The 25,598-nt window shown below is 42.2% G+C and overlaps 1 protein-coding gene across 11 annotated transcripts in view; it reads right to left on the bottom strand.

Annotated features, from left to right (window-relative positions):
- The window catches only part of SIPA1L1 (signal induced proliferation associated 1 like 1), a 368,863-nt gene that overhangs the window by 327,596 nt on the left and 15,669 nt on the right, over positions 1–25,598 (bottom strand). For all 11 annotated transcript variants that reach the window (XM_044230270.1, XM_044230260.1, XM_044230258.1 and 8 more), the window contains one exon: positions 6,511–6,593. The gene's annotated coding sequence lies outside the window, so the exon portion shown is untranslated. The remainder of the gene's footprint in view (positions 1–6,510; positions 6,594–25,598) is intronic.

The following is a 25,598-nucleotide window of genomic DNA, read 5'->3' as shown; positions in this document are numbered from 1 at the left end:
AATAATAGGCCAAGAAATGCATGTCCACACAGTGAAGGGGGAGGGGGGTCCTTACATAATACCCCTTAGTCACCAAGGCAAAATGCACTTGGGAATTTACATTCTAAAGGCTGAAAATTTAAATAGAGAACAAGGATAAAAATAACAAATGCCAAATTCCAAAAAGAAATGAATTCCTCTGAAGGGTGGGTGTGTCATCTCAGAAAGCAGCCCCAAATACAATGTGGTTTCTGCATCTACCCAAGCGAATCAGTAAATCTTCAAAATAAGAGGAAAAAAACGAACCAGAGAACACTTCCACAGCGTGCTGTCTGGAGTAGCTTGCACTAGATTATTGACTGGAATTGACTGCCTATCAATAGCAACTGAAAGTCACTGCCTCCCGACTCCTTCCTGTGTTGGAAGCCCACTCTGGTGCCACCCTACCTTGGAGAGAACAGATCCACACGGGAAGGTGAACCAGCACGCTCATTCTCCTCCGTCAGCCAATTATCAAATAGATATTGGCCAAAAATATTTCTTTTTAAACATGCTTTTAAGTTAAAAATCAGGAATGAGACAATACGATGGAGTTTGAAGTATGCTTTGCCATATGTTTTCTTTCTTCTTAATAGAGTTCCATCTGTCCATCAAAAAAATCTATTTCAACCATCGAGCCACCATATTTTAAAGGCTTAAAAAGGAGACATGTTTTAAGGAGACAGAAGAAAGGGTTAAGAAGCCAGCACCCACCGTCGCATGTACCCCAGACTGTGTCACTCAGACCTCGACTTTATTTTACCATTCAAGTAAAAGATGACAGAAGAGTACACAAGGAATATGTGAAACCACCTTTGCTAAAACTCCATCTATAATGATCACTACTGAGAAATAACCACCACCCATTGCCACTCAAAATACTCAAAACGTTAACTATAACAAAATTGTAAGAATATATATTTCAACATGCTTAAAACGTTTGAGGCTGGGGCACCCAGGTGGCTCAGTCAGTTAAGCAGTGACTCGTAATGATCTCAAGGTCATGCAATCGAGCCCCCTATTGGGGCTTAAGATTCTTAAGCTTAAGATTTTCTCTCTCTCTCTCTCTCACTGTCTCCCTCTGCCTGCCTCTCACCCTTACCCCTCTCGTTCTCTCCCTCTCGAAAAAAATAATTAATTAATTAATTAATTTAAAAAAAAAACCTTTGAGGCTGCATTCCGGTACTTTCATTAACAGAGACAGAGCATTTTAATCTTTCATTTGTCATGAATGAACAAACCCTTCTGGCAGTACTCTCCTTATTACTCAAGGCAAGGGGAAGCATTACTAGAATTCCATTTCGCAATCCATCTACATTACCACTGACGAATGTTCTCCCAAGTATTTCTTACTCACACTACTATAAATTTACGGCTGGCGGCTGATGAAGTACAGAGTGATCAATTTAGTACATTATTATGTTACCATTGAAGAAACATTCATTTATGAAGGTTATTCTGTTAATTAATAAATAGAATTCAACATCAATTCCCCATTTAGTGGTCTCTTTCACTCCAACATACCACTTATTATATTCAATAAGTATTTGTTTTTATTATATTACAATATTGCTTTTATTACAAATACTTTCTACAAAATGGATACTTGAAAGCATGGACTTCTGCAAAGGTTAAACTATTACTGGTACTAAAAAGTAAAATACCCAAATACAAGTAATTTACAAAGTAAACTGTGACATCATTAAGTGAAAGTACCATCTCTGATTCAGTGAATTCCTGGTAGACTGTTTGGCATCATAGGTGGAAGCAGGACCTTTGAATCCTAGACCCATTACCAGCCTTGGACAAGTGATCTGACTTCTCTGATCTTCCATTTCTGAATGTTGACCCTGGAAAACACTACCACTTTCACTGGGTTAGTGAAGGGGAAAAATGCGACCATGCTCCTGACACAGGGCTGGGCGTCAGGAAGCACTGGCCATCTCGCTGCACTGCGGCTGTTAGTCAAGGGAAACACCTTAACACCTAAAGGAGTCAAGAAATATACATGCTGGTCTTCAAAAGTCTATCTAAATACCAAAATGATAATACCACAAAAATAAGACAAACTAAATTTACAAAGATCATATGAAAAAATTCTCAAGGTCTAGTATATTTTACTACAATTTTTGACAAAGTCTAAGTTCTATCCTGACTTGAGTAGAACAGATCTAAGACTTCATTCATGAGACATTTATTACTTCATCTCCCAGTATCTGTAAAACAGAATATATGTTTTAACAAGAATTAACTAATGGTTTCATAAGAGCCAAGAATGTTCACCAGCATTTTTTATAAAAGTAAAAGACCGGAAATAGGCTAAATGTCCACCGCTATGGAAATACAAGAAAAAATTATGTAGCTGTAAGAAGAATGAGAGGAGTTTATATATACTAATATGGAATGAAGAAGACATGTTGTCAAATTAAAAATATATATATAAAATATAAAAATATATATATAAAAATATATATATATAAAAAAATTATATATATATAAAATATATATATAAAATATATATATAAAAATATAAAAATATATATAAAAAATTTATAATATAAGACTTTATGTTAATACAACCAAAGGAAAAAAAAGTATGTCACATACATACATACATATTTATGCACTTAAATTCATAACAAAGGATCAAAATTATGCAACCAATGGTGACCTCTCAGTTTTACCCTCCATAAATCTGTTATTTCACTATTTCAGTGAGGCCACACTTATATATCACTTGTGTAATTTAAGAACCTCAAGGAAAGTTAGCCAATAAATACATGAAGCTAAAATCAAATAAAAACAAGTTTTAGAAAGCACTTTATAGTTTACAAAAGGATTTTGAAGTCCTTTAAATAAATCGTTTAAAATCCTTTAACAGGGGCATCTGTTAAGCATCTAATTCTCGATTTCAGCTCAGGTCTTGATCTCAGGGGTCATGACTTCAACCCCAGGTTGGGCTCATGGAGCCTACTTTAAAAAAAAAAAAAAAAAGTCCGTTAACTTAGTATCTAACTGACTCCCCATAATAAGTTTCTAGAATTTCAGGTAGTATCCTTATTTTAAAAGTGAGATCAGACTTAAGTATTTGTTAATCCACGGGTAATAAATACAGAGCCCAACAGACACATATTCACCTGACCCTCAGTTCAGTGTTCCGGCCTTCACACTACAGTACCTCCAGAATTAAAATAGCAGGCACAGGACTCTATAAATCTCTGCAGTGTCTCCGTTCAAGTGAAAGTCCAGAGCCCGGAGGAAAAGGCGTTCCTGCAGGAGCCAGGGATCAGCGTTCCAGTCTCAACAACATCACCACTAAGACTTCTTGGTAAATCACACGCTGGAGCACATCAGGGGCTGCACATCAGGTTCAACGGTGATGTTTTTAAATAACCATAATATTCGGGCACCTGGGTGGCTCAGTTGGTTAAGCGACTGCCTTAACTCAGGTTATGATCCTGGAGGCCCAGGATCGAGTCCCACATTGGGTTCCCTGCTCGGCAGGGAGTCTGCTTCTCCCAATAACCTCTCTCCTCTCATGCTCTCTCTCATTCTCTCTCTCTCTCTCTCTCTCAAATAAATGAATAAAATCTTAAAAAAAAAAAAAAATCCTAGTAATCAAGCCTGACCTCCAGAGATTAGGACTGAATCTGGGTCATTAGTATGTTTATTAACAGCTTCCCAGTTTTTTCTAAGATACAGCTTGGTCAAAACCATAGATATCCTTATCTGATAAAATAAAAATAAAAGATATTAAAAATCGTTTGTGCTATATGACTTGCAGAGCTGAAACGAGGGAGGCATGTTATATGGGAAAGTCTTCTAAAAACAAGAAAACACCTCACAAATGTAAAGGTACTATTATTCATTCATTTAAACATGTACTACATCTTTCATGCCAGGTGTGTACGTGGGACAGAGAGAAGGTACAGCTCTCGAGAAGCTGGGGAGCTACCACATCCTCAGTAACTGCTGAGCAGTGGGACAAGGCACAGCAGAGGCACAAAGCTGGTGGTGACCAGCCCAGCCTTGAGGCCCAGCCTCGGGTGATGGCGGGGGAGAGGGCTTGAAAGGCCTGCAGAGGGGCAGCTGCGTGGCTCAGTCTGTCAAGCATCCAACTCTTGATTTCAGATCATGATCTCAGGGTCATGAGATCAAGTACCATGTGGGGCTCTGCTCAGTGCAGAGTCTGCTTGAGATTCTCTCTCTCTCTCAAATAATAAATACGTCTTTAAAAAGAAAGAAGAAGGAGGAAAAAAAAGAAAGGCCTGAACAGATGAGACCCTTGAGGTAGATCCTGGCGTTTTAGAGGGCACGTCACACACAGGCAAGTAGTTCAAGACAGCCAGAGGTCCTCCGAGAGCTGGCTCAGGCTCCTAGGGGTCCTTGGGACCCGCTCAGGGGGTCTGTGAGGTTATAACTATTTTGATATTAATGCTAGGACACATCACCACCAAAACTGAGAACCACCCAAGTGTTCTCCAACTGGTAAACAGACAAACGCAGTACATGCATACATCAGAATAAGACTCAGCAATAAAAAATATTAGTGATAAAACAAAATGAATGAGTCGCAAACGCACTCTGTTAAATGAAGGAAGCCAGATTTCAAAAGGCCATGGCTGTGTAATTCCATTTAGATGACAGTCGGGAAAACACACAATGAAAGGACACAGAAAAGGTCAGAGGGTGCTAAGGCTAAGGACAGGGGGACATTTGGGGGTGATGGGGACGTTCTACATCTTCACTGTGTTTACTAAACCATATGCACTTGTCAAAACCCAGAGGTGAATCATACACCAAAATGGGTGGATTGCACTGGATGGAAGTTACACCTCAATAAATCTAACTTGTAAAAATAATAGTATGCTATTTGCCTTTTGCTTCTCTTTCTCTCCTAAATGTACACTGTTTACCCCAGAAGCTCATAACTAATGATGTCATCACTCTCCAGCTAAGGGAATGCAAGCTTATAGATTCTTACGTTCTCAATTTCTCCATTTCAACACAGTAAATAGTGATAGATATAATCAACATAAACACAAAGGTCTCTTGAGGCTTCAACAATTTTAACAGCAGGGCTCCTGAGACCCAGCAGTTTGACAACGCTGCTCTAGGCGATGGGGAGGCCCAGAAGAATTCTAAGCATAGGGTAACAGCACCTAATCCCACACGGAACAGCCTGCAGCAGATGAGCCAAGAGGTACTACCAAGGCGCCTGGGTGGCTCAGTCAGTTAAGTGTCAGACTCTTCTTTTCCGCTCAGGTCAGGATCTCAGGGCTGTGAGATCGAGCCCCATACCAGGCTCCCTGCTCAGTGTGGAGCCTGCTTGAAAGACTCTCCCTCTCGCTCTGCCCCTCCGTCCCCCGCAAATAAATAAAGATAGATCTAAAAAAAAAAAGTTACTACACAGGTCTGACTAAGGCTGAGTACAGGAGCAACTGGAAAGGAATTATCTCCACACACCATCTGCAGCTTATTACAAACCCCCGAGCCAGGTTCTCTGCACAGAGTTCTCTTTGTCGGTGTGTTAACGTTTTGCAAACGAATTTCTGACAACTGGTAACATAGTCAGGAGATGAAGCTTGCTACAAGAGCCATCCTACAATGCATTACTGGTACGACTGTGGGATTACTCACTCTTCAAATGATGCCAATAATTTAAAACTGAGTTTTACATATTTTAAACTTGAAAAATAACCACCATGAAGAAGTACAAGAGCTAATACCGGGTGGAGGGGGGATGGTGTTACAGCTCAATACCTCAAAACCAATTAGGAAAACAAGGTAATTGACTAAAAACCAATATTTCACTTTTCTGAAAATACGCTTTCGTTTGTATCCACAAAGACTGTGACAATTCTAACTCAGCACAACACTTTCTATGTAAATATGGTTTTTACTAGATGGAGAAAGAGTGGGTTGTTTCTTTTTGGTCTACAAAGTACCCTCTCCTCCTGAAGAAAACGCCTTTCTAAATACTGGCCCTATACATTCCAAATGATTTCATGTTCAGAGCTTTTTCTATAATATTCTTATGCCTACAACTGTTTAGTATTGTGGGATGCCAGGGAGGTAGAGAAATTAATCTGATAACAATCTGTCTTTGAACTCTAAGTACTGGAAAACAGAAAGATGATAGCTCAATCGATCAACCATGGGAAGGAAGTGGTAGTTATTAGAAAGATGATTTCCTCCACCCAAAAAAAAGAAACTTACACCGCTTTATAAGCCATTTTAAATGAGTGTGTGTATGTGTGCGTGTGTTAACTGCCATCACATATTGCTTCACTAATAATTTTAAGTAGCCGACCCCACTGATACCTCTTAGGTAATCCCAAACAGGTGGAAACCTGTCTAGAGCAATCAATTTGCTGCCTTTTAGAAAATTCACCTATCCTTCTATTCATGGGAGAGGGGGTAGAAGCCACGCTGGACTTTTGCCAAAGCAGCTGTGTATTATGAAAAGATAAAGTCAAATGAGATCCTTACCTGAAAGCGTAGGCCTTCTGATCTACTTCTTAAACAGAAATCTTGGGTATTAGGTTTATTGCCATTCACATTCAAAACTGAACCTAAAGATTGAAAGGGGGGAAATAATTAATTTGAAATGCATGCACGATGAAGATAAAAACATCAATTTGATCAAAGATGAAATTTCCGTACACTTGTTGAAGCCAAATGGTTTCTGCAGGAAACCTGTTTTCTATGACTCAAATCCAAAATGGAAAACGTGGGTGGTTCTTCCTGTCTCACCATTAAGAGTCAGCCAATTGGCTGATGAAGTTTTCACACAACTTAAGCTCAAACTCCAGCCTTCCATCTGCTCTAATACCGCCATACCTTCGGGAAATGAAAGAAAAATAAAGGCTTTCTTCAGCCTCAAAGTAAGTCTTTAACAGGTACCTTATTCCATCCAGACTCTGAGTACAAAACTTCAAATCTTCAAAACTTCAAATCCAGGAGATGTGAAAAATAATGAGAGCTGAATCACAAAATAATTGAGGGGCTTTACCGCTGTCTCTGACTCTGCAGCTGTGATTTCGAAGAAAATGACCCAAGACTCGCGCTTGGATACTAGACTACGGTCGCCGTGTGACCATGGGGCAGGGGCCTCCACCCCAGGCAGCTTTCCCGGAGCCGTGCTTCTCCCCACCCACAAGTCCCTCACCATGTGCCAAGACGTGCCTGCCAACAGATACTGTATTTGGGCTCCTACCCATCCAAGCCTGCCAGATTGGGAGAGGAATCCGGTAATTCCGCAGGCCATTTCCGCATACCCACCTAGAACTAGTCAACTAGCCGGTATGACACAGAAAACTGAGAACACACACACCACAGCACCCCTTCGAGGAGAAAGAGACTCTGCATACAGGAGACTAGCGTGGGGAGACACTCATGCGGACCCTTCTGCCAAAGGCCTTCTCCCACGTACACCTATGATCTGTGAAAATCGGCAAATATAAGACCATAAAAATGTAGATGGCTACTTGCACCACTAATACAAGGGCTCCGAGAGGCAAACCGCTCAAGACGAGCAATGGTCCAGTTCCGAAAGATGCCAGGCCCAATCTGAACGTTCCTCGTGCCCAACGAGTCTGTCTCAAAAATGCTAAGAGGCTCATGGAGCTCAGGCTACTTAGTGAAGAAAGGGACTTTTGAGAGCCATCAGTGGCTGCCCAGCAGGTCCTTCCAGAAAGACTCCCCTGCAGTCGCACAGGAGAACCCACTGGCCAGACTAAAGCAAGGGCATTGGCTCCCGAAGTATTCATCTCAAGAGAGCTGCTTTGTGGGGAGACGGTGAGACTCAAAATACACACACGGTTTGTACTTTGACATTTTAGGGAGTATGGGTATGAGGCACTAAGCAGATTATGAGCAAATATGTATCATAAGTTTTCCGAGCTGGAAGAGGCTACTCTACCCCATTACCACTGTAAAACCATCATCCTACAGACAAGATGAAGTCCAAATCTTCTGACTGCCAGGCTGGTGCTCTTCCTATCACACCCTTGTCTTTAATCAGCTGGGGAAACGATCTTTTGGAGTATATTAAAATCAAGCGACAACTCTGTGGCAGGATAAAAATCTCATTTAACCATGTGTTGCAAAAAAAAGATTAACATAAAAGATTAAGAAGCAAAACCTTTAGAGTAATTCCCTACTGCGGAAGGGGGTAGGGCGGGGTTGGCTGTCTTTCTCCATACAAATATGATCTAATCTTTAGGGAAAATGTACTTACAAAATTATATACAAAAACCAGCTCTTTTTTAAAAGAAACTCACCACTTCCAAACTTACACCTCCAGCAAAAAAAAGAAAAAAGCCACAAAGCATAATGCCTTACTTCACTTAAACAGAATGTTGAATTGACAAAAATAGCAATCCTTTCTTCCCAAGTTGAGGTTGAAAATATTTTCTAAATAAGGTATTTTCACTGTGCTATAATTAATTTCCTCCATTATAATTAACTTCAGAGCAAATCAAGTAGATTTATTCCCCCATTGTAGTTTCCTTTAAAGCTCCGATTTAACACTAACACAATAACTTCAGGTGATCTTTCATTCTGCTCATTTTCTCCAATTCCAGAGGACAATTCTGCAGACTAGCACAAAAATACACATATTTGGGGGGCCTGGGTCACTCGGACAGCTAAGTTAAGATCCCAGAGTCCTGGGATCAAGTTCTGCATCAGGCTCCCTGCTCAGCGGGAAGCCTGCTTGTCCCTCTGTCTGCTGTCCCCATATTTGTGCGCGTGCGCTCTCTCTCTCTCTCTCTCTCTCTGACAAATAAAATATATTTTAAAATATGCATGGCTCTACACATAAAAAGAAGAACGCGACTTGCATAAAATGGAGTATCTGCATGCATTTTTGAAACTTTTTTAAGATAAAACCTAAATCTTGGAACAAATTCCTAAGTGCCCCTAGGTTATCAGAGAGAGGCCTATCTCTTATTAAGGATACTTCAGTTCTAATTTGGGACCAAAGTTAGTACCAATTCTGCCATGAATTAACTGTGCAGTGTTGTGCGAGTCATTAAACCTTTGGGCTTAAGCTGACATGAAAAGTCAGCATCGTCTATTTCTAAGATATTTTCTAGGTTTCTTAACATCTTCCCGAGACATTAAGGATCATCTTTATTTCCGTTGAATCCTAAAAATCAAATACATCTTTAAATAATAAAAATGAGTGCTTATAAGTTACATTATGCCCCCAGAACTTATTGGGAGGTTACCAGCAGATTAGATAAATGAAAATTTCAGAACATTATGGACTTTATCTGAATTAAATGGATCTCGGTGTCTCGTATTGTCGTTTCTCTGAGCAAGTGCAAAAATGTGCTTTCACATCTGGATGACTCTGCTGAAGGGCTTTTTCCAACTCTCCCCAGGCCTTAATTCCTTCCTCTTCCTGTCCACTGCCTTAGCACCTTGATTCTCTGAAATCTGACTCTATTTGCCATAATGCTGAAATTGAAAAGCTTTTCTATCAATTGGGTTTAAAACCAGCTACCATCCAAATCTGTGTCTGTACATTTTTATCACTGAGTAATCTAGATTTTAATGTCTAAACATTTGTTCCACTGATATCTGAACATTTAGTGACTTTTTTCCATCTGAAGCCGAGTTCCTTCCTTATTGCCAAAGAAGCAAGGAAGTTCCAGAATACTTTATAACACAACACACAACCTTAGGATAATTCCCTTCCTTTACGTCCCAACTGGTGATTTTGCCATCCTCCGTGAGTTTGTGAATAAAATAAACATTAGGACTGAGAATCTGGCATTTTACCAGTAGAAATCATAAAGAACAGTTGCTTTTTGCCAAGTTCATTCATTCACACACTGACTATCTCCTACAAGGCAGGCACTATTTATTCTTCGTGCTGGGAATACACAAACTTGACAAAAGCTTCGCAGAGCTTGCAGTCTGATGGAGGAGACACCCAGCACAGAGACTATCTGGACGTCATACAGACATAACACGTATCCTGTATTCATACGCAGTAAACGTCACATACAAATGACATGGGAGATACATATTGTATATGTATATATACGTATACATCGTATGTGAGAGGAACAATGTGCTACTGAAAACAGGAGGCCAGGACGGTGAAGTACAGAGATGCAGGCGTGAATGGAGGGAAGGTGAACTGTGGGTCAAGGTACAAGACTCACACCAAAGACTTGAAGGAGCGGAGACATGTGTCAGACTCAAGTTTCCTAGTACTTTTTACCTTGTACTAACTGGGCATGCAACAGCAATACCGAAACAACAGTGCGCGAGCAAATTTATGCACAGCCCAGAAGAGAGCTGTGCGTGAACCTCCTTCATTTTTGCAGCTCGGGCTACCAAGTGAAACCCACATCTTCAATTAGGCACGATCACTACATGGTTTTTTTCCTTTCCCAAGTGTTCGATTGAACAAAATTCTTATCTCTATGACCCATTTTCCTTAAAAGCCCAGAACAAATGTCCAAGTATTACTTAACGCAGGAAGGAACAACAGTATTACCCAACCACGAACCCACTGAGACGTCCCGACCAGGACTTAAATCTCGTTATGAGACCGTCATGCCACTGGGGAGAAATCTGTGCTCTCCCAGAGGGGCTGGTGGGGAAAGACCGAGCAGGCTGTGAAATCAGGGCCCCCCCGGCCCCCAACAAGCTGTCTAACCTTGAGCAAACCTCTTGACCCCCTGGCCTTCGATTTCCTCAACTACAGAATCAGGGCCCATGTGATTTCCAAGCCCGACCAGGGCTAGGTCCATTTCAGAGAAAAAGTTAGGTCAATAACCATAACTGAAAAATTGTAGCAATGCCAAGTAGCCATCACAGATCCATACACTTTAATTTGGTCTTCTGAGAACAGTAATGAATTCATCCCGACTCACGCATAAACCCTCAACTCTCTCAAAGCGAAAGATTCACAAGAATGGGTCTGGACTGGTTCACCAAGGACAAAAGAATTCGCCAAAAAAAGACAGTATTTTTGTCTCGGTTACATTACCAACACACTTTTACTGGGCTAGTAGGGAAATCCTAAACAAACAAGAGCATCCACCTGCTGGGGTTCCAAATATTCTTTATGCACCACCCCTCCAAATGTAAAACATGTGTTTTTAAATAGTAGTCTTCCTTCAAAATTCCTTGCAATCCATTAGTCTTCTTACCAAGGTATTATTTTTAAAAAGGTGCTGAGATGAACATTTTATTCAGAGAGGCCCAAAATCTACCCTCCTTCTCACCACCGTTAACAGCTCCTTCTGTGTAAAGCCCACTTTCTCGAAGCAGAATTAATAAAGAAAGCCAATAAACCAAGTGCGGATGGAAGAATTCTGTTTCCTGCCTTCTCTGCCCCCTAGTACAGGCAAGGCTTGGGAATCGGTTCTGCCAACCTGGACCACAGGCGACTCCTTCGGAACAGAGTCCCAGCACGTGGGAAAAGCAGCAAGGTGGAAGGATGTGTGCCGTGCACTTTGCTGGCAACGTGGAGTGCTTCGGGCTCTGGCTTCCTGATCTGGAGCATCCTGACCCAGGCAAGGGCAGCAGCCCCTCAGAGGGCCAGTCCCCAGTACCGGCACCCACTTCCAGAAACTCGGCCTCAGGGCTCTTTCTTCAGCCCTCCTGGCGATTTGCTCAGCTGCCTATCACCCCTAAGAAACCCCCTTCTGTTTACACGAACTAGAATAGACCTTAGCATCTGTAACCAAAAACCCTGACCAATTCACGTAGCACATATTCCTTTCATTATTTCCATATACGAGAGCGGAGATTGAAAGACACGAGGAACACACAGAACATTCCACTAGAAGTCAAGAGTTGTTTCCAGCCAGGGCTCAAATCCACAATCAACACTCCCAACCTTTCCTTATATGTACCTTCTCATAAATTTCATCACCTCTCCCATGCAAGGAGAAGAAAATGATTTTTGCCTAACTAATTTTCTATCAATAAAGAGTCTGATGACAGTAACTTGGCGAGATATTTGAGAACAGGATACAGTAAACATTGCTTTCCGTACTAGCTCAAGTTCATGGAGAAGCCTGCAGTGTTAGGCAGCACTTTGAGAACATTCCCAAACTGCAGACAAGGTGATCTAATGCTATGTTGTAATGCCAAAATGATCAGCCCTCTGTGCCAAGGCACAACTTAATTCACAAAGCAGCAATGAACTTTTCACTTATTTTCACCCATCCCTCAGGGCAAGATAATCATGTTAAAACCACAGACACATCAGGTAACTAAAATAATACCCTATGACCCAACACCAAAAGCACACTGGAAATGCCGAGAAGTGATTATGTATGTCAAAAATTCTCTTCTCAGTAGACAGACATTAAGTCGCATAAAATCAGCAGACAAAGATGAGAAAAGTAATCAGTTGTTAGTAATACTGTTCTTTGAAACAGTATTCTTTGAGAATCTTACAAAGGACATTTGATATCTCTGAATAATCAAATTACTCTGTACTATCAAACTGCACACAAATATTTCTCAGGTAATACTCAAAGGCAAAACTTTTACATAAAAGATCACTTGCACACTTCTGAAGCCAAGAATGACACCGATATTCACTCAGAAGGCGACTCGATGGTCTGCCAAATGGAAGTGGGTACTTGATTCAAAGGAGGGCACAAGTATGCGTCAAGGGAGACTGCAGACAAGTCTACTAACGTTAGTGCCAAGCTCGCCATGGCTCACGGGTACTCAGAGCGCCCCCAGCTTCCCGACTGCAGCCCCAAACTGCTTTCGTCAAATCCTCTGTAGCACATTTAACTTTAACACTGGTGATGGGGAGATCGGCAATACACAAAAGTCAAAAATAGCTATATTTTTCCCTAAGGATGAGGCAAATCAGCTTGCTCAAGAAAACTCAGAGCTTGGCTCCTTCCAAACAAGATTTTAAAAACAATAATTTCATAGAGCCTCTGGGCAAGGAAGTTACTAAGATGAGTATGGAGCTTTCCTATGATAACACGTGCACCATATGTGTCCTTGAGATGCATCTGGCTCGCGCGCTCTCTCTTTTTTTAAGAAATGAAGTATTTCTGGGCTAGAAATGACACGTGGCCTACTTTGAAGGCTTTTTTTCTGGTTTCTCATATTTAGACTCTAACCTCAATCTATTTATTGCAGGTTTAAGGAGGGATACGATGCACATTCATTAATAGTATCAAAGTCAAAAACACATACGTAATATATTGCAGATGAGTGATTCCCAAAGCTAGTGTGCGAAACGATACCTCGACTGTAGGTCCTCAGGGAAGGGGGAAGGGAGGGACAAAACACCTTGTTCATGAGTACTTAATAAAGCCAGCGAAACAGATCCAATTCAAAAGGCTCCTCTTTATTCTGAGACTATGTCCTTTCTATTCTTTTGGCATTCGAATGGCCTTTTTCATAAAATGCTGAAAAATACAATTTCTTCAATGTAAATTCAATGAGGTGACATATACTGTATTATTAATTTCAGAGGCAGATTTTAGTGACTCACGGGTCTTACGTAACACACAGCATCCGTTCCATCAAGTACCCACTCTGATGCCCAGCCCCCAGCCACCTCCCCTCCTCAGTTTGTTCCCTATGGTTAAGGGTCTCTTATGGTTTGTCTTCCTCTCTGATTTCGTCTTACTGTATTTTTCCCTCCCTTTCCCTTTGAGCCTCTGTTTGTTTCTTAAATTCCACATATGAGTGAAATCATATGATAATTATCTCTCTGATTCACTTATTTCGAAATGCTGAAAATTTTTAAAAATTATATCTGTAACCTGTACCTTCTCTATCTCCAACATCCTAACTCCCCTCCTTCCAGTAGCTCAGGCAAAAAAATAAAACCTAAAGCCATCCCTGCCTCCTCTTTCCCCCTCCACATGTCCAGACCGTGAGCATATCCCTTCAGCCTTACTCTCCAAACACATCCATAACAAACCACTTCTCACCACCACAGTGAAGATACAGGACATTTCCACTGCCCCCAAAAGTGATATCAAAATGGCCAGTAACATATGAAAAGGTCCTCAACTGCCTTGGTCTATGGGGAAATGCAAATTAAAACCACAGGGAAGCTCTCTACCACCCACCAGGATAGCTACAGTTCAGCAGCAGGCAATGCCCGGTGTTGCCCAGAATGTGGAGCTCCCAGAGTGCGGTGCTGATGGAGAACCATCAGGAAGCGGTTTCTCAGTGTCGACTACAATGAATATACACAAACCCCATGACCCAGCAAGTCCACTTCTAATTACGTCCCCCAGAGACGTCTTCACCAAACACACACACAGAAAAGGCAGCGCTATGCACTCGCCAAGGGCAGGAAACAACTGTGGTGTCATCACACAATGGAATGCTCTGCAGCAACAACAATGAACCAGCTACAACTGGAAGGACACGGACGGATCCCACAAACACCACACTGAATGAAAGAAGCCAGTAACAGAAGAAATTACCATATTAATTAATAAAGCAGTCATATAAAGCTAACAGGCAAATAATAAGTTATGGAATTAGTAGTCAAGAGGTAGTAATTTGGGAAGGGGTGACTGAGCCTCCTGAGGGGCCAATAACATTCTTTTTAAAAAAAAAATTTCTTTATTGAGAAATTATTTTCTTTTCTTTATTTTCTTTATTTGAAAGAAAGAGTGAGAGAGAACAGGAGCGGAGGGAGAGGCAGAGGGAGCAGGAGAAGCAGACTTCCCACTGAGCAGGAAGCCCTCCCCTACCCCACAGGGGACTTGATCCCAGAACCCTGAGATCATGACCTGAGCCCAAGGCAGAGGCTTAATCCACTGAGCCATCCAGGCGCCCCATGGGCTAGTAATATTCGTTCTTAATCTGAATGCTGATTACACAAATGTATTCACTTTGTAAAAACTTACCCCACCACACCTACCCAGAGGGTACTTTCTGTACCCTTCTATATGTTTTTTATACTATTACATAAAGTTTTGTTTTAATTACCTTCTCAGTAAGGCCTTTTCTGGCCAGGCTTTATGAACATGTCCAGCGCTACCCAGGATTTTACAACCTTTCCGTCCCCCCCCCCACCCGCCCTTCTTTTTCCTCTTTAGCACTTGTCAGTATCTGAATGCTGTCTATTTCACATACTGGATATTTTTTACAAACCAACCTGTTTATTGTCTGTTTTTACACACAAGAAGTTCCATGAACATTCATATTTTTCCCATTTTGCTAAGTAAGTCTAAGTCTCCAGTGTCTAGAACCATGCTAGCTAGCGTCCATAGTAGGCACTTAATAAACCCTGATTTAAACTTGTTTATTAAGTACACAGCCTTGCTCAATTCAATTATGCTTGTGGATCTGAGCTGTAAATTCTTCACCACCACCATGGTATTCTGAACAATAGGCCAGTTGTGTTCTGTTCTGGCTTCGTACTTCTCCACGGGGTTCTCGGGCCTCTTGTCTGCCCGATCATCTGCTGGATACTCCCACTTTTCCTATTCAACTATGAAGCTCTGTCAAGTTTGGGATACGACACTAACTGTTCTAAACTCTAGAACATCTTTTTTATGTTTATAAAGGAAGCCTCAGGCTTCATTAACTTGTTTCTTAGCAAAACCCAAAACCCTGTGGACTCATACTGAATTCAGGGCCAAATAAAAGTAACAAAGAAACTTAACTCTATTGAATTTTTTTTTTCCTCCACATAAACATATAAAGCGAGAAGCATTCACATCTTATAGTGGGGTCTTTGGTTTCTGGTCCTAAATGAAGGCATTTTGGGAGCTCTCCCCACTCATACCTAGGGCAAGTTTCTCCATTCCAACCCTTGAATTCTTTTTTTTCTTTAAAGTTTGTGTTATGTTTAAGTATCTCTACACCCAATGTGGGCTTGAACCCTCAACCCCAACATCGAGAGTCACAGGCTCCTCTGACTGAGCCAGGCAGGGGCCCCGACCCTTGAATACCTTTAAGGCAGCGTTTCTCAAACTTTTGTTGCTATCGCTCCCTGAGAAGACGTTTTAGAAATTTTCCTTAATCACAATCCCCCCCAAAATTTTAATACCACACACAAACTGTACCTCCACTCAGGTACTAACGTACATTGTACTTCAAATATTAAAGAAGAAAATTGCTGTCCTGCCCCAATTTTACTTCCTCCAACATGCGACTTTTAAAACCTTGCTTCTGTCAACTACACTACCTTACCTTTCTGAGTTTGCTTCACATGGACATCTGTCAAGAATAACATTCTTTCAGTAAAAGGTAAAAGTTGTAAGGCTGAGATCAAGAGTCCCACGGTCCACTGACCGGCTTGGGCATGTGACTTTTGATCTCAGGATTAGGAGTTCAAGCCCCACGGTGCGTGTGGAGCCGACTTTTAAATAAACAAACAAACAATAAGTAAATAAAATAAAAGTTGTAACCCAGAGGAGTACAGAGTCTAAAGGTTTCCCTCCCTGCTGAGGCAAATCCATTAAAACTATTTTTAAAGTACACTTCTCAACAAGCAACAAAAGCCACCAAATACACAGTTCGTATTTTCCATCTCGTTCTTAAGGACAGCATTTTGTCAAACTAGACATTTTGTTGAAATCAAAAGATAGCCGTCCCTTAACTAGTAGCCTATCTTACCTTCTTAAAATCTATTTTTAAGAAGAACACACGATTAGCACAAAATGACCTATTTTAGTCTCTCCGAAATCCCTCTAGAATCTGTTCCTTTTCTTGGTCTCCTGGCCTGCGTACTCCCTACCTCCACTCTCGTAAGAGGTGTTCCTTGCCCTAGGTTCAGATTAGGACTTTTTATTTTCCACATTATTAGTGGACTTTTTAAATGCAAATCTGATCTGTCTGCTCCCCGGATATTTTAAATCTTTCCGGAGTTCTTCCCTGCCAATAAGATGAAAGTCCCAACTCCTCAGCATGATATGCAAAGATTTTCACTGTGAGGCCAATCAGTGGCCAGTCACATCTTCCCATTTCTAGAAAGCTTTTCATAATCACTTTACCCAGGAGAGCAGAAATGCTCTTATACCCACACCAGCTGGTACCCCCCTCCCCACCTCATCCACTCGCCCCTGGTCTGTTCCTATTTTAGAAGCAAGGTCACCTCTTCAAAGGCTTCCTCTTCTCCCCTGCTCCTTCCCAGGGCCACAAAGCACCTCATAACCAGCTTTGCAGGCACTCTGCATACATTTGGTAATTACTTGCTTCTCTGTATGGGTCTGTTTCCCCCTCCCCCACAGTTGAGCCATTTAAAGGACGAATGCAAGGAAATGCACTAAGAATACTTGCTACAAGCTGATATCCTAAATTGGGAGCCTGACATTCATCTATGTATTGTAGCACCTGGAGTACCAGGAACCTATGGGAATTGGAAGCCCAGTAAGTATTTTGGCAAGCGAGAATTCTACCACTGAACCACCAATGCCCAATAACTATTTCTGGAATGACAGAAACTCCGCCGGCTCCAGGTAAGCACTACCTCTCTCTCTTAGTGTTACCGAATCACCTGTTTAAACCCAGGCTCAATTTCTGCCAGAAATTCACATGCAACTTAATCCAGTTTCCTTTCTTTAGAAAACAAACGCACTGATTTCAGGAGCTTCTCTCACCTTCTCGTTTCTTGAAGTTTCCAACTGGGTTCCTCGAAAATAACTGCAGAGTTTTCAGTATCCTAGGAAACAACTCATTTCAGCCTGGAGATTTTTACCTACTTTAACTGAGTGAGAGCACTCTCACTTTGCAGCATCTTTTGTATTCTACCCTTCTCAGTCTGAAAACCACTTTCTCCGCTGCAGAAGACAGCAGGAGGAGTGAAGGATTCTGCATTCCCTGCTGGAAGATTAAACAGTGAGTCTAGCTTCATTCTTCTTCCTCATCTCGTTGTATAGACTGATCACTAATTTGCGTATACCCTATCTTTATTAACGCTGAACCCAAATATACTTGATAGCACAGCAAACCCCCCCTTAGACGTACATCCAACAGAAATCCATGCCCATGTGCATCTCAAAGGACATAACAGCCAAAGATCAAAAATGGAAACGCAGACGCTCATCAAGAGTAGGACATACGAACAGTTTATTTTCACACAATGGAAAACTATAGAGCAATGAGAAAAGAACTACACCTACAAGGAACACAGGGATACATTTTACAAGTTAAATGAAAGAAACCAGACACAAATGAAAACACCCTTTATGATCCCCGTTCTACAAATTTCAAAAATATGTAAAAACCAATCTATGGTGTTAGAAGTGAAGAGTCGTTACCTTTGGGGAAGAGGGAGGCTAGTGATGGCAAAGGTGCATGAGACGGCTTCTGCGGGCGAGGCATGTTCTCTCCTGACCCTGCATGGTGACTACACATGGGTATTCATTTTCTGATGACTGAGCTCTATCTTTACGATGCACCTGCTGTGTGTTATACGTATAAAAAGTTTTCTTCAATCATTGTGGTAATTTCAAACCTTTTCCTACAAGTCACGGGTCATTCGAGATAAAATCTTTCTAAATATCTGCTGCTCTTCAGTCTGTTCCTTTGTTTGCAGGCTTACGACGTGCCCCTTTCTCTTTTCTACACCACTTCATATGTGGCTTCCCAAGAAAGCAGAAACAAAACCCAGAGAATAGGAGAAAAATTTTTCAAATCATATTTGGTAAAAACTTTGGATCTAGGATATATAAACAATTCTTAAGACTCAACACTAAAAAGACATAACTTAATTTTTAAATGGGCAGAGGAGGGGCGCCTGGGTGGCTCAATCAGTTAAGCATCTGCCTTCAGCTCAGGTCAGGATCCCCGGGCAAGCTCTCTGCTCAGTGGGGGGCCTGCTTCTCCCTCTGCCCCTCCCCCTGCTTGAGAGCTCTCTCTCTCTCTCTCAAATAAAATAAATAAAATCTTTAAAATAAATAAATAAACAAACAAACAAATAAATAATGGGAAGAAGATCTGAACAGACATTTTTCCAAGTAAGATATACAATGACCAATAAACACATGAATCATCGGGGCACCTGAGTAGCTCAGCTGGCTAAGCGTCTGTCTTCAGCTCTGGTCATGATCGAGTATCCAAATATTGGGCTTCCTGCTCAGCGGGGAGTGTAACTCTCCCTCTCCCTTTGCCCCTACCTGCCCTGCTTCCCCCTGCTCCTGTTCTTGCTCTCATGTGCTCTCTCTCTCCCTCTTAAAAATAAATAAATAGAATTGTTTTTTAAAAAGCACATGAAGGATGATCAACACCATTAGTCTCTAAGGAAATGCAAATCACATGCACACTGAGATTCCACTGCACACCTGTCAGGGCTGCTAAAACAAAATCACCGAACAGTAGAGCAACAAGCACTGGCAAGGATGCGGACAAACAGGAACGTTCACACACTGCCGCTGGTGGGAATGTCGGACGGTACCGCTAATTTGGAAAACAGTCTGGCAGGTTAAACGCAGAGTTACTACCGAAGTCAGCAACTCCACTGATAGGTGTACACCCAAGAGAAATGAAAACACGTACACACAGAAACTCACACATGAACAGCAGCATCCTTTTTAACACAAAAAAAGTGGTAACAACCCAAATGTCCATTAAATGATGGAGAAACAAAATGGCATATAACCACACAATGGAACATTACTCGGTAATGAAAATAAAGTTCGGATGCATATGCTTCAAGATGCACGATCCCTGGGATGCCTGGGTGGCGCAGTTGGTTGGACGACTGCCTCCGGCTCAGGGCGTGATCCTAGAGTCCCGGGATCGAGTCCCACATCAGGCTCCCAGCTCCATGGGGAGTCTGCTTCGCTCTCTGACCTTCTCCTCGCTCATGCTCTCTCACTGTCTCTCTCTCTCAAATAAATAAATAAAATCTTTAAAAAAAAAAAAAAAAAAAGATGCACGATCCCTGAAAACATCGTGCCAAGCACAAGAAGCCAGGCACAAAGGACCACATGTTACAGGGTTCCATTTATGTGAAACACCCGCACAGGCAACTCCACAGACAGCAAGGAGGTCAGGGCTTGCTTAGGTCTGAAGGGATGGGGAGGGGGGTTCCCTCCAGAGCAAAGGGCGTGGGGTTTCTTTCTTTGAGGTCATGAACGTGTTATGTTCTCAAATGAACTGCGGTGACGGTTGCACAAAGCTGTGAATATCTTAAAAACCAGCGAATTGTGCATTTTCAATAGGCTAATTAGGGTATGTGAATTATGTATCAATAAAGCTGTTTTTTTTTTTTTTAAAAATCTGGCTTCTTTTGCAATGGCCCCAAACAGCTGCACTGCCTTCTCAGAAGCCGGCCCCATGTTTGCTTATCAGTGTGATTTGGAATCTACAATCACAACTTTTGTTTCTTAGAGCCTCCCACTCATCTGGATGAAACCATACTCCTTTTTATAGTTCTGCTGGCCTTGGAGGTACCCTGTCTTTTCCCTGAGCTTTGTGAAATCTCCTTCTAAAAATCTAGGCCGTGAGACTCTTCCATCATGAAGAAATGGAAGCCACCTTCACCCAAAGTTCTCAGCATGAATCAGTGAGTCACAATTTCTATCTTCTGCCTTCTAAAAACAGATCAAGGACTTATCAGACGTCTCCACTTATCGGATTGAGATTTCCACAAATATATGGAGAGTTGAGATGCACCATTTATAAACTACCTTCTCCTTATGCCAGCTTTGAACTTTATACATATTTATTCAGGGATGCATGTAAGATTAGGCTCTGGGAATACAAAATTAAAAGGCACAGTCTTGGCCTTCAAGGTCTAACAGGAGAAGCAAACACAGAGAAATAACTTTAACATATTCTGACAAAGCTCCCCTAGCTTCTCTCTCTCTCCTGCCACTTAATAAGTGACTTGGTAATTTTCTATTTCCTGTCTGTCCCCCTGGCTTGCTTTCATGAGAATGGATGCGCCCTGTGAGTCCCAAAGACTGACAGTGCCCTGAACCCAGGAGAGCTTCAACAAACTCTTGATTGAATATATGAATGAAAAAGCCATGACTATGCAAGGAGAACCAAGGATGTCCTACACAAGCAGCTGTCCTGCCCTCTTGACCTCTTCTCAGTTACAAATCTCAGCCACACTTGGCCTTAGCTGAGGCGGGCAGGGAGCAAATAAAGCTGGGAAGATACCCAAGCTGGTTTCTCCCTCTCTGCCCCCTGACCTCTCCTTCACCTGAGCTCTTAGCTTTCCTACTTTTGCCTTCCTCCATCTGACACCTGGGGGCAAATGCTCAGGGTAACCTTTCAAAGACAACTGTGACGAGACTGGATGTAACGTAGATGAAATTTATGTCTCTGAGACCACTATTAAAACCCAAATGAAATGTATCTTTCCATCCGGGTCTTTAGACACCCAAGGGAAAGAGACCAGGGCGGCTGAACAGCTGGGAGGGCTTGTAAGAAGGGAGGAGGGGCAGTGACACGACTGGGCTGGGTGTGTGTTACATGCCAGACCCTGTCCCTGCTGCCACACAATGCCATCATCATTAGAGTTCCCAAGGGTGCCCGGGTGGCCCAGTGGGTTGAGCGTCTGGCTCTTGATCTTGATCTCACAGTCACGAGTTCGACCTTGAGTTGGGCTCCATGCTGGGAATGGAGACTACTTTAAAAATTAACAATAATAATAATTAGAGCTCCGATATATCGGTACTAAGCCCAAACCATGGAGAGGGCGTGACATACATTGTCTCATTTCTTCTTGACAGCAACCTTGTGAATTAAAGCATCACTGTCCCCTTTCTTAAAAAGAGGGAGGAAGCTGAAGAACCAACTGAGGTCACGGTGGTAGGATGGAAACTAGCACTTGGGTCCCAAAGCCTGTATGTACCACTTCCACTTACTAAGAAACACTGTGTAACGTGGACACACAAATTAGCCCCTGCACCCATGTTCTAAATCTAAAGTGTAAGAATGAGGGAAATTCCTTCCTCAAAAGTTGGCTTTGAAAATTAAGTGAGACAATATATCAAAAAACGTACTAGTACATAACAGACCCTCAAAAAATACAACTGTTTCTTTCTGCTTCTCCTGCCGTGAACATCCCAGCTTTAAAGCAGGAGCACACAGTGGACACACTGTGATTTGCAAATCAGCTCTCACACCCTGTCCTTGAGGGCAGGCTCCGGCCAACTCAGAGCCACCAGGTTAAAATAAAATTAACCTTTGGGCGCATGGGTGGCTCAGTGGGTTAAGCCGCTGCCTTCGGCTCAGGTCATGATCTCAGAGTCCTGGGATCGAGTCCCACATCCGGCTCTCTGCTCAGCAGGGAGCCTGCTTTCTCCTCTCTCTCTCTGCCTGCCTCTCTGCCTACTTGTGATCTCTCTCTCTGTCAGATAAATAAATAAAATCTTTAAAAAAATAATAATAAATAAATAAATAAATAAAATTAACCTTTGAGAAAAGCATCTAGAATGTCAACTACCACCTTACAAAGTTTTAGAACACGAGTCACTTGCAACTCAGAAACTATTCACAGAGAAATCGAAGGTCAAAGCTGCTCTTAGCTTTGTTCCCCAACATTTTCCTTCTGAGGAATCGCTGACACCCCACCTCCAAGGCCGCTGCGCCCGACGCCATATGCCTGTGGTGGAAAATGCTGCCATCTTCCCGGGGCCTCTTCCTTCTCCCCATCAGATTCCACCTTCATGCCCCTTTTGCTTGTTTTCAGAAGCCATTTTTGAAAGGTAGGAAACATGGACACTGTATTTGTGGTTAGTTATCACTGGGTGGTAAAATGATGGAGGCCTCCTTTCTTCTTCATACTTCCTGCTATTTTCCAACTTTTCAAAAAAATAAAACCTTATGCAGCGCTTTCCTAATACAAAAAAAAAAAAAAAAAAAAAAGGAAACGACAAGAAGAGAAAAGGAAAGAAAAGCCAATGCATTATAAATGTTCTCCTTCGTCTCCTGCTGGACATCTCTCTCTCTTCTTCCCAACTCAGCTCCCCAGAGAGCTGGAAGTGTCTTGAGAACGGGTCTGCTACATCACCCGCCCACCACTCAGCACAGCCCCTCGTCCACAGCAGTGGGCCTGACACAAAACAGCTCAGTGAGTGTCTGCTGAGTGAATGAGGAGTATTCAGGTAATACTTAGAAACGGACTTTTTTAATGGATGGTGGGTGGACCAAGGCATGAATGTGGCATGTCTTGAATGAACTGGGGTTATCATAGTTAAATATCATTATTAAAAAGGTAGCTTTCAGGGGCGCCTAGGTGGTTCAGTGGGTTAAGCCTCTGCCTCGGGGTCCAGGTCATGATCTCAGGGTCCTGGGATCGAGCCCTTCATCGGGCTCTCTGCTCAGCAGGAAGCCTGCTTCCTCCTCTCTCTCTGCCTGCCTCTCTGCCTACTTGCGATCTCTCTCCTTGTATTAAATAAATAAATAAAATCTTTTAAAAAATAAAAAAAGGTAGCTTTCAAAAAACCAGAGCAGTTAAACACGACAAGTCTAACAACCCAAAGAAAAGGTAAACTACTCAAGGTGACTCCGTTGCAGAGGTAAACCAAGAACCCAATGGCGAACAGACCTGAGGTCTTCATGCGTCTTGCTCTAAATGAGTGCCCCAGAAATTGCATTCATTAAAGAACCCCAGGGCTCTATGCCCCATTTAGAGGGCACATCATGGCCCTGCTCAGCTACCAAAGTTTAAGAATATTCTTCCAAATTAATCTTTGTTCTTAAGATTAAAAAATAAGCCTAAATATGAAAGCAAACAGAGGATTAAGCTAAAACCACCCCAGCCGTGTTATCACTCCACCAAAATCCTTATCTAAAAAACCAAAGCAGAAAATTTTAAGGACTGATTTAACATGAAAACGAACTCTCAAATATTTGGTTTGGAGAAATGACCTGAACATAAAATTTAAAGAAGGATGTATTAGAGTCAGTAAACATACAAAGCCCGTAAGTCAGTAGAGAAGTTAAGGTAGTAAAAATGTTTTCCTGTTTCACCATGACCTCAGTTAACTAAATTAACTTTTACTAGTGACTTCAGCTGTTTGATCAGTTGAATGTATGTTTCCTAGAAGCACACCTGATTGCCGGGACCGACCTTACACCTGTTTTTGTATTTTCAATTAACTTCAGTTCTATTAACCTCTCTTTAAAAATCTGTGTATGGCTAATCTACCTCCAGACTCCTAAACCACACTTATTTCAAAACAAAGCAGATGCTGGGACGCCTGGGTGGCTCAGTTGGTTAAGCAGCTGCCTTCGGCTCAGGTCATGATCCCAGCGTCCTGGGATCGAGTCCCACATCGGGCTCCTTGCTCGGCGGGGAGCCTGCTTCTCCCTCTGCCTCTGCCTGCCTGTGCTCACTCTCTCTCCCTCTCTCTCTGATAAATAAATAAAATCTTTAAAAAAAAAAAAAAAAAGCAGATGCTGACTTGATGACACTGTGATCATTTTAGGGCAGCAGGAGGAAGTCCGTGAGAGGATGACAAGCTCCGAGCGGAATCCATGCTGCAAGATGAGAAAGGCGGCATTTCACCCAGAAAACACAGCTCTCACGTCTCCTGCCTTGCCTGCAGTTGGGAAGGAAAGTGAAAGTGTTCTTATCAGAAAATAATTCTGTGGCTATTACAAACTCGGTGAAGATTTATATTTATTTTGCCACAACCATAAATATTTCTATTCCGTCGAGCTACTTGCGCTAGAAACATTTGCAACCCTGGGCCTTGAACTTCTGTAGCAGGTGTGAGCCTCCTATGAGGTTGCTTCCCACATCGCAGTAAGTTCAGCTGAGCAGAGAGACTATGCAACCACAACCACCAGCCTGACTCTACCAGAAGGGAGAAAATTAAATACACGAACCATGAATTTTTTCTAGGAGTCAGAGATGCTTGCTTCTGTGCCTCTCCTAACGTTCACTCACCTACCATCTCATTTTTCTTGAAACAAGCCACGGGAGGAGGTGAGAGAAATGACAAGAAATGGCATAATGCCTGTGCAAACCAGGCCTGAGTCCCTGAAAGAAAATGCAAACAGGCAAGGGTCTGCAAGCTGGGCCAAGTCACTTAGCCTTTCTCAGCTTTCTCGTCTGTTGATAACACCTACTGCACAGGAATTCCACAGGGATAAAATCAGATGATCTAAGCAAAGAACCTATTCATTGGTAGAGCTCAGCGAAAGATATTCAGGACTATTATTAACTGAGCACTGTGGGGGTCACCTTGACAGGCCGAAGTCCTACAGGAGATACAGGAAAAGAAACTGCCAAATGGTCACATGTTAGTTCTGAGAAATCCAGATCATCACTGCAGATACAAAAGACGGGCCCTGACTCTCCGCCGTGGCACAACACAGACAAATGAGAAACTACACACCATGTTTAAAAATTTACCAGCAAGACCAGCCTTTCACTGGAGAAATGGTGGAGAGCGTCTATCATCAGCATGGACAGTGTTTAAAACAAAAGAGTGATGGGCATAGCTACCCTATTATATGTAGGGTCATTTTCCGTCATTTTCAACAATAAAATATATTCTCGGCACACAGCCAAAACATGGGTGCAACTACTCTAGTCCCAACAGGTGACAATTTCCCAACTCAGTAGCCGCTGCACTGGAAGTTAGTGTAGGAAGGCTGGGAACAGGAACTCAGCAGCTTGGCTCCCACTCATG

The sequence above is a fragment of the Neovison vison genome, chromosome 13 (assembly GCF_020171115.1).
Source record: "Neovison vison isolate M4711 chromosome 13, ASM_NN_V1, whole genome shotgun sequence".
In the NCBI taxonomy this organism is placed as follows: domain Eukaryota; kingdom Metazoa; phylum Chordata; class Mammalia; order Carnivora; family Mustelidae; genus Neogale; species Neogale vison.
Note: the sequence above shows the minus strand (reverse complement) of the source record. Positions and strands in the feature narration are given on the sequence as shown.